General features: G+C 38.8%; 1 pseudogene; it reads right to left on the bottom strand.

Annotated features, from left to right (window-relative positions):
- On the bottom strand, window positions 552–1,501 carry Rps2-ps2 (ribosomal protein S2, pseudogene 2; annotated as a pseudogene).

Raw genomic sequence — 10,456 nt, 5'->3', positions numbered from 1 at the left:
GAAATTAAAATGAATTAATTTCTAATCAAAAGTAAAGCAAAATTTAAAACTGTAAAGGAGAAAGCAAAATAGAACACAGAAGTGAAATTATGCATATATTTTGTTTCATAAAGTTTTTAAAAGGGCATTTATTACAGTTTCACATTACATCTGTCAATGATCAAATGAGTTTATTTTCTAACTATTTTTCATTTTTCTAGCTATTAAATTCTGACAACATGTCAACATTCTGTTGAATTATTATCACTAAGAAATGAGAATATAAAATACCAAACTATTCTCAAATTCATGCTTGTGGTAAAGAAATGGATTTGGAGATATGTTCCTTTAAAAGATATATATTTATAATATACACTGTAATTATATATAACTAATCTAAATATATAATAAAATGTCAGTAGAAAATCAATACATTTAATGTCTTATGTCACATTTTGAAATTTTCAATTATTTTTTATAACTGAACAGAAGTGAGAGCCTATGAACTGAACCTTTGGTAATAACTTAACAAACTTATTTTTAATTGGTCTTATGTTACTTTTTTTTTTTTTAGCAAACGTAATTCATTTATTTTTCTTGTATACAAACCCTTATGTGGTAGCCACAGCTGGAGCCTGGGTCCTCTGAACAGAGACTCTGCTGTGGGTTTCTACAAGATGATCAGTGAATTCCTGATAAGGAGACTTGGTGAAGACAGTTTCTTTCCAGGGGTCAGGGGTCAGGTAACTGTAGGTCTTGGAGATGGTATCAAAGGTGACCTTGGCAAAGTTGCCCAGGGTGGCAGTGCAGCCTCTGGCTGAAGTGTAGCAGTCATCTATACCAGCCATCATCAGTAGCTTCTTGGGCACAGGAGCAGAGACAATGCCAGTACCTCTGGGGACAGGGATGAGATACACCAGCACAGAGCCACAACAACCTGTTACCTTACATGGAACAGTGTGGGGCTTACCAATCTTGTTTCCCCATAGATTCTCCGCACAGGGATGATAGAAAATGATGGCCCCTTGGATGGGAGTGGCAACCTCCTTGGAGCACTTAATGCCAAGACCAACATGACCATTGTAGCCTCCAATAGCAACGAATGCCTTGAACCTGGTCTACTGGCCAGCACGAGTCTGCTTCTGCACTTGCATGATTTTCAAAACCTCATTCTTTAGGGATACACCCAAGAAAAAGCCAGTGATCTCAGACTCCTTAATGGGCAGGGGGAACAGGTTGATCTCCTCCAAGGACTTGATCTTCATGTCCTTAACCAGGCGGCCCAGCTTGGTGACAGGGATCCACTCCTTGTCTTCAGCTTTACCTCCACGAGCCCTGCGGCCTCCACCACCATCACAGCATCTACCAGGACCACGGCCCAGCCCAGAAGACCGCTGCAGAATCCTCCACGGAAGCCGCTGCTGCCTCCTAATCCTGGGCCCCCGGGTCCTTCGGGCCCTCCCATTACACCCATTACACCGGCGTCATCTGCCACTTGGTGTTTTCCCGAAGAAGGAGAAGACTAAGCCTCATGTAACTTTTTATTAGCTCTATGACATACAGCTTCCATATCTCAAGGCTACAGTTTACTGACTTAACCCTGAATGGTATGTTTGTGTATGTATTCATAAGTATATGTGCATCTTAAAATTCAAATTAATATACTTAGAAAATAGAAAAAATAAGGTACTTTACTATAATATTTATTCCTTTATATGTGAAGTTAAAATAAATCATTCCAAGAAAACATAAAGTGATATTTGATAAGTGCTGAGATTAAAGGTGTGCACCACCACTACCCAGCTTAGTCAGGATCATTAAAATGAAAATAATTTTGAAATTAAGGTCTTTAAAGGACTAAAGTGCATATGTGCTCAGCAGGCAACAATTATATCTACTGATATGTGTCCTCTAAAAAAATAGATATAGGATGGAATGAAAGTGACCAGGATGATTATAAAATCAGAACTTGGAACTGAACAATATGACTAGATATATCCATATCATGGGGTATACGTATAAAATAAAGTTTGGAGAAAATGTGATTGTCAAGACTCCCATGTTACCTATGCCATAAATGACTGGATGAGAGCTAGGAGCTCTGAGCGCTATCTTCAGTAAACCACGTATGAAGATTGATGTGAGGAGAGATAGGGGAGGGGGAAAACTATTAAGAAGGTAACAAGACAAGGGAAAAATGATGGTCCTTCAGGACCCAGCTATCTCTATGCATCTCAGAGGAATACTTTCCTCCAAGAGAAAGCATAATGGTGACAGTCTTTGACAAAGAGAAAATGATAGTTGGAGGCACATGGTTTCCCATCGTCCATTTCCAAAGCCCAGGATTGCAGAGAAAAAAGGGTGATAAATCAACATAGGTGTCAATCAGTGAGTTAATAGTGCCAGCGGGAATATTCAGGAAGTGAGTTATCCCATGAAACAGCGAATTATGGGGGATTTTTGTAAAAGAAAGTTCATGACATCTATCAGACCTGTGAAATGGTCTTCAATGAAATTATTAAAAGTTATATTTAATAGTAACTCAAGGTTTATCTATGCATATAACATTTTGGTAAAGGGGGACTTGAAAATAACTTTTCAAATTTGCTCTCTAGGAATTTATGTTCACTGTTCAATGGCTAATTAATCTTCATACCATTCTGCTTATTCTATTTTTAAAAGAATAAAATATGCAATATAAAATTAAAATGCATTTCATATAGTTTGGACTAGAAAAAAGCTGAAAAAAAGAAAAACAAAAACTCTAACTTCCCTAGTTAAAGAAGATAAGTCAAGTGTACAGGTCTGATGTTGGGTATTTAGGACATATCTACAATTTTCAGAATTGAAGCAAGTGTAGAGCAGGTTCTAGAACAATATGTCTTATATATAATGTATGTTACATATAATAAAATTATAATATATACTACATTTCAAAAATGGTTTGTCATAACTGGGGCAGGAGAGTAGGAGAGGAAGGGATTATCAAACTCCAAGAAAATCCCAGTTAAATTCCAAAACAAGAAAACACAGTCAAATTGATATTCTGGGAAACCAGAATAAATCTGTTGCAGGAAATGGAAATTTATATTAAATATTAAACTTACTACAAGATGGGATCAAGGTCTCTTTCAATCTGGGCCAAAACCTAAATTAAATGTATTGTTTTACCTATATCCAAACTGAATTAAATACCCAGAAAAAAAATATCTAGAAGACAATATTTCCTGGGAAGGGAGAATTGGTCTTAGCCTCTCATTGAGGGATTTATGAGACATGGACTTATTGTACCTTTGTGTCTGCCTCTAACATGCTGATTTTGCTAGTAAAGAAGCCCAATGGTTTTTCTAGATTGCCTCAAGACATACAAATGATTAATCAAATTAAGAATAAACAGTCTGTGGTCCCTAACCCTATATATTTCTGAAGAAAACTCTAGTTTTCTTGCTTCAACACTATAGATCTTAATGCTTAATTAGGATCTTAATGCTTAATGATTCAACACTATACATCTTAAATATGCCTTCTGGAATCAGCCCTCTACTGGGAGACAACACTTGGTTTTTTGTTTTGATTTAGCTTGGTTTGGGTTTTTATTTTGCTTTTTAATGTTGTTGTTTTGTTTTTGTTCAATTTGAATGTTTCCACTTGGAAATAAAAAACAAACAAGCAGATAAAAAACAATAAAACAAGGGAATCTCCTTTACATTCTAGAAACTTTGATGTAGGCTGTAAGCCATTTCATCTGCTATCTAACAATGGATGCATATTGGACCACATGTTGTATTTGCTGCACAATGATCTGGAGCATGCATAGAACATATAGAGGTTCTAAGCACAGTGTAGTAATATGTGGGTAGGGGAAAACCAGCAGAGGATAATGAACTATTGATGATCTTTTGATGTTGTGGCTCTGAAAAGCTTGAAGTGCTCAAAGCCAGGAACCAAAAACTGTTCTGGATGTAGGATCATGGCTGCCTAGCAGGCCAGCTTAGTGGAAATCAGGCTGGACAGAGAGTGAAGAAGGGATTGATCTTGGGTTAAGGCTCACCATGCATGCTGAGTCTGTTCTTAGAGGGCAACTACAATTGATACTTGAAAGCCTTCAAAGCTGCACTCTGCTCGCCATCATGGACAAGGTAGTTGTGATGAAAGTAAATGTTAGACTAGTTTGAATTATGTCTGTGAGTGGTATAATTTGATAGATTGGTGAGGCAATGTATCAAAGGGACACTAAATCATTGTAGCCAAATTTTGAAACCCAAGCAGAGACAGTGAAGCTGCTAAAAACAACAACAACAAAAAAACACACACACACACACACACAAAATGAATGAATACATAAAATGCTGAGCACAGTGTAAACAAAGCTGTTCTACATGAAAAATGATTTATATTAGATTATATATAGTAGCTCTGGCTCAGACCAAAGGGACAATGTGAACAGTAAAAATTACTTTCAAGCAATGACATTATATCACTGATACCTACCAGCAAGCCAGAAAAGGGCAGGGATGTATGGGGATGAACTTATGCTCTGACTTGACAAAAAAATATGAGAAAGAAAGAAAGAAAGAGAGAGGGGGGGAGGAAGGCAGGCAGGCAGGCACATCTATCCTATCCTCACCCCATAATTATTTGAATGATGAGTTCTTTCTCATGGTCTAAAACAAAAGGTCACTGAGAAGGACAAACAGACACAGTGAGTGAGCAAGAAGTTAGGGAAGTTCAGGCCTGCCCAGGGCCCAAGAACGTGCACAGGGCCTCTCTGTGAGCATCAGCTGGGCTTTCTCTTATCCTTATGTCCAAAGCAGCTTCCAAAATGGCAGTTAAGGTGACAATGTCCTCCTACCAGCTACATTCAATTTCAAAATTTATAGTCTCCCTTTTCAGCTGGTTCTGCCCACTTTTCTCTCTTAACCTACATGGCAAGTGTCACCTCAGAGCTGTCTTTCTCTTTGGCCCACTGGATTTTGTTTCTCTTTCTCTTTCAACTCTTGGAACCTACTTAACAAAAGTCATGCTGGTGTGTTAGGCAGCTTCCTTACTACAGGCACATGGACACATTTGGAAAGGTTTGCCTTTCCATTCAGGGTATCTCTCTGATATGTCTTGGGCTGCTTGGGGACAGCCTCAAAGTGAGGCTCTGTCTTCTTAGCACTTACCCTTCTCCCTTCCTATCCATTCCTACCCTATTAGAATCCATTACCTGGAAAGATTTCTACTTACATTGCTCTCCTATCTTATCTCCTCTTGGGTCTGCTCCTGAAAATTCTTTGTATCTCCCTTGCCACCTGCTCTGTTGCTAACTTGCTCCTGGAGTTCTCTGTCTCTAACCACAGGTTCTTCCTATTCAGAACTATGCTTAAGAACAATTCCCTGCTTCTCTCTAATCTATTCTTTTTCCTTCTTAGACTCAGACTTCATGAAGGTATGCAGTCTTACTGAAAAAAGCTTAGCCTCAGTACAAACTACATAATCAGTCTCAGTGGTTAAAAACATGGCACACTTAACATCCAAATTCTTCTAGATTATAACAATTTCTATCATTACTCGAAGGAATGATTGGAAAATCCTCTTACCTCTAAGCTTCTTTATTCTATGCTTTCATCCTTTCCTCCCTCTGGTTACTGTGTTTACCCTTTCGAGATTCCAATGTCTTTGGGGTATGGATACTATTAAAATATTTTCCCATGCAGTTTTAGAACTAAAAAGCTGGCTCTGGAGTTAGTATTTGGCCTGATTTAGATCATAAGGTGTTTGTTTGGTTTCCTAGATTGTTCTAAGTGAGGCTGACCACCTGTATCTATGACGGAGAAAAAGGAAACAGCCCAGGAAAAAAGGCACTTGGGCTTGAAAATAGCTAAGGGGTAAACTGCTTCCAACACAGCTTACAAAGAACAAAGTGTAAACAAGGTGCTTAACATTATAAATACTCTTTGGCCCCCTTTTCATGGTTTTGTTTACTAATTTTGAAAGTTTTGCTGAACTGTAAACTTCCTTTACCTCCAGTTCATTAAGGTCATTATTGTGTAGTATCAAAGTATTTCCCTCTCAAGATCATAGATATTTTTAACGCGTTTGTTGAAAGCTTTAAATTTTTGTTAATAAAGTTCATTTTTTTCCTCAGGATGTTAGACCACTAGGATGTGGTTTAATAAAAATCTGTAAGTATCTAGCACAAAACTAAAACAGGATCTTGTATCCCAGGTCGCTCAGAGACCAGTCCGCACAAGAGAGTGCGGGCTGCAGAGGCAACAAAGCTTCTTGGACAGGGTCCCTTCCAGCCTTCATCCCCAGCCAGGAGGCAGAGCTGGGACCCAGACCTCTGTGCACCTTCCCAGCCAGAGGAGAGTCGGCCTCCAGGAAGGGCTCTAACCCAGGGACTCAGGTGAGATCGCCATCTTATATGCCAGGTCTCTCAAGGACCAGTCCACATAGGGGAGTACACAGGCTGTAGAAGCAACAGGGCTTCTTGGAGAGGGTCTCTTTGGGACTTCATCCTTAGCCAGGAGGAAGAGCTGAGACCAAGACCTCTGTACTTTCCCTGCCAGAGGAGAGCTTGCCTGCAGAGAGTGCTCTTACCACTGGGACTCAAGAGAGAGTTGGACGCCCAGAAGTGCTGACACAGGCTAAGAGAATCACAGGAGGAATAACCTCCAGCCAGAGACAGCTAGAACATCTAACACCAGAGAATATCAGATGGTGAAAGGCAAACTTAAGAATCTTACTTACTAAGAGCAAGTCCACTCAACATTATCGGAACCCAGTACTCCGACCACAGCTAGTCCTAGATACCCCAATACACCCAAAAAGCAAGATTCAGATTTAAAATCATATCTCATGATGCTGGTAGAGGATTTTAAGAAGGGCATTAATAACTCATTTAAATAAATAAAGGAGAACACTGCTAAACATGTAGAAGTACTTAAAGAGGAAACACAAAAATCCCTTAAAGAACTAGAGGAAAACACAACCAAACAAGTGTTGGAATTGAACAAACCATCCAGGATCTAAAAATGGAAGTAGAAACAATAAAGAAAACTCAAAGGGAGACAACTCTGGAGATAGAAATCCTAGGAAAGAAATCAGGAAACATAGATACAATCATCAGCAACAGAATACAAGGTATGGAAGAGAGAATCTCAGGTAAAGAAGATTCCATAGAAAACATGGACACAACAATCAAAGAAAATACAAAATGCAAAAAGATCCAAACCCAAAACATCCAGGAAATCCAGGACACAATGAGAAGACCAAAGCTGAGAATAACAGGTATAGAAGAGAATGAAGATTTTCAACTTAAAGGGCCAGTAAATATCTTCAACAGAATTAGAGAAGAAAACTTCCCTAACCTAAAGAAAGAGATGACCATGAACATACAAGAAGCCAACAGAACTCCAAATAGACTGGATCAGAAAAGAAATTCCTCCAGACACATAATAATCACAACAACAAATGCACTAAATAAAGATAGATTATTAAAAGCAGTAAGGGAAAAAGGTTAAGTAACATATAAAGGCAGACTTACTAGAATTACACCAGACTCTCACCAGAGACTATGGAAGCCAGAAGATCCTGGACATATGTCATACAGACCCTAAGAGAACACAAATGCCAGTCCAGGCTACTAGACCCAGCAAAACTCTCAATTACCATATATGGAGAAACCAAAGTATTCCATGACAAAACCAAATTCACACAGTATCTTTCCATGAATCCAGCCCTTCAAAGGATAATAAAGGGAAAACTAGAACACCAGGAGGGAAATTATGCCCTAGGAAAAGCAAGAAAGCAATGCTTCAACAAACCTAAAAGAAGATAGCCACAAGAACAGAATCCCAACTCTAACGACAAAAATAACAGGAAGCAACACTAAGTATTTACTTTTCCTTAATATCTCTTAATATCAATGGACTTAATTTCCCAATAAAAAGACATAGACTAACAAACTGGCTACATAAACAGGACCTACCATTTTGCTGCATACAGGAAATGCACCTCAGGGACAAAGACAGGCACTACCTCAGAGTAAAAGGCTGGAAAACAATGTTCCAAAGAAATGGTCAGAAGAAACAAGCTGGAGTTGCCATTCTAATATCAAATAAACTCAACTTCCAGACCAAAATTATCAAAAAAGATAAGAAGGGCACTTCATATTCATCAAAGGTAAAATCTTCCAAGATGAACTCTCAATTCTGAATATCTATGCTCCAAATGGAAGGGCATCCACAGTAAAGATCGAAGCATACAATGCAAAGACCAAAGTGTGGACACTTCATTACTTCCTCAGCAAGACTGAGGCTGTAACGATTGTATTGGTAGCAATCAAACATTTTTTATACCCTTATCAGAAACAATAAAATGGCAATTGCCAGGATTAATAGAGTTGTAGTTGCAGGACGGACACAATGAAATTTGCACACTATAAAGGTTATACAAGATTAATTTCCAAGACCAACTATCCTGTCAAGCTTCTGTGCTTCCTTAACTACTAAGGGTACATAAAGGGAATCACAAAGTAGCCTTAATGTTTCACCGTCTGAGGAAGTTCATCAGTCTCTCAGGAACTGGAAGGCATGTTGTGATCCAGGAACCATGGTTTTTCTAACATGAAAAACCTATGGTTAATGTCTTTCAAGGCAGCTGGACATGTGAACTCCATAGTTTGCGCTTCAATGGTCAGTCATCATACAAGTGGTCAAATTCTTCGATGTTCTATTTAAGATGTTTAATGGAGAGAAGAGTAGAAAAGAACAAAAAGGGTTTCCCATAATAGACAGTGACACCAGCTTTTGGCAGCAGCCATTAGGCCACCTCGAAAGAAAGACAAGGCACCAACAGACTCCATCTGGATCTTGTTTCAAGTGTGGTACACTGGACATTAGGGAAAATAAATGCCTCACTCATCATCCTGTAGACACTAGAGTAATGACCACCACACTCTGTCACATAGTTAGTTGCTCCATAGGAATATCTCTGAGATCTTTTGGGCCTTGCGCCTGAAGACAGACTCTGCCCTAAGTACTGACTGATACTACCCAATAACCTTGTCCCCAGCAACCATGGAGGAGTCCAGGTAGTGTCCAGGTAGTGAGTAAGTCTCTCATTTTTAATAGAGTGTTGGAAGATGCTTGGTTTATACCTCTAGATTATTCTGGTAAAGCTCTATCAGATCTCTCTGATGGATGGTATCAACCTGACCTATCACACCAGGGTTACAAGTCCTTTCTTCTGATCCATCTGGTGCTAAGTGATCTCTCACTCCTTGTACAGAGAATCTCTCATAAGCATCACCTTTCAATAAAAAAGCCAATGGGCAATGAGCTGAGACAGAAAATGGGAAGTGGGACATTGCCAGAAAGACAGATAATTCTGGAAAATAGAGATAAAAGAGAAGAGAGCCACTGAAGACATGATGAGAGATGAGATGGGAGAGAGACCAAGGAGATGGATAGAACAGCAGGTAGAGGTACTCAAAGAAACACTGAAGTGAGATGTTAATTAGATGAGAGGGAAGAAGCAAGCCAGAACTAGAGAAGAGGTAACTTAACCAAGTGGTAGACATAGCATAGATTAAGTGGTTAAATAAGTTGAGAGCTAGTCAGGGAATGAGATAAAGTTTATAGCATAGGCATTTAATAAATAACTAATTAGTCTCAGAGTCATTAACTGTAAGCTGGAGATGGGGATGGCAAACTTGGAATTTAATAATTATTTTTACACCTTCCTCATTGCCTGACCCTGTTACTAAACAAAAATATTATGACTAAATTATACTTTTTTAAAAATTTTCAATCAATTCCTGGAATTTTTCTGCCATCCTTTCAGCCTTTAAAGAGTCCGTTTCTACCAGCTGGCACTAATAGTTCATCCTTATCTTCTTCCAAACTCCCTTATTTCCCCCAAAGTATGGGATGATTCTTCTCCTTCAATGGTTTCCCATCAACCAGTCCTGATTCAGGGACTCTACCTCATACTGTGTGTCACTGTCAATATTATATCTCTTTAAAATAAAGACATAGATTAAAACGTATCATTAAATGCCTTATCAATAAGGGCATTGTCAAGCCCACTCATCCATGTCTGTCCTAAAGTCTGATAGCTTTCATTGCCTGATTCAGGATTTTAGGATTATTAAGACAGCTGTCCTTTCCACACATCCACTTGTACCTAATCCTTATACGCTCCTTTCTCATATTCATTCCTCTACTTTTTACTTTTCTGTTTTAGACCGTAGGAGACTCTTCTCCATCGTTTCTTTATGCCCAGAGTCAGATGACCTCCTTGCCCTCATCCATGTGAACCCTGACACTGGAACCATATTCCAGCTTTCTGGGCTGTTCTACCCCAGGGGTTCCAAGATAGATTACATTTCTTTAGCCAGGTTTCTGACACTGACTGTTCTTTAAATGTCTCCAAACTGATTATTCTAATATGTAGATGACCTTCTATTATGCAGCTCCTTTCTCTGTCA

Source organism: Mus musculus, chromosome 1 (assembly GCF_000001635.26).
Source record: "Mus musculus strain C57BL/6J chromosome 1, GRCm38.p6 C57BL/6J".
Taxonomy (NCBI): Eukaryota; Metazoa; Chordata; class Mammalia; order Rodentia; family Muridae; genus Mus; species Mus musculus.
The sequence above is the reverse complement of the archived record's forward strand: the minus strand, read 5'-3'. Positions and strand labels throughout refer to the sequence as shown.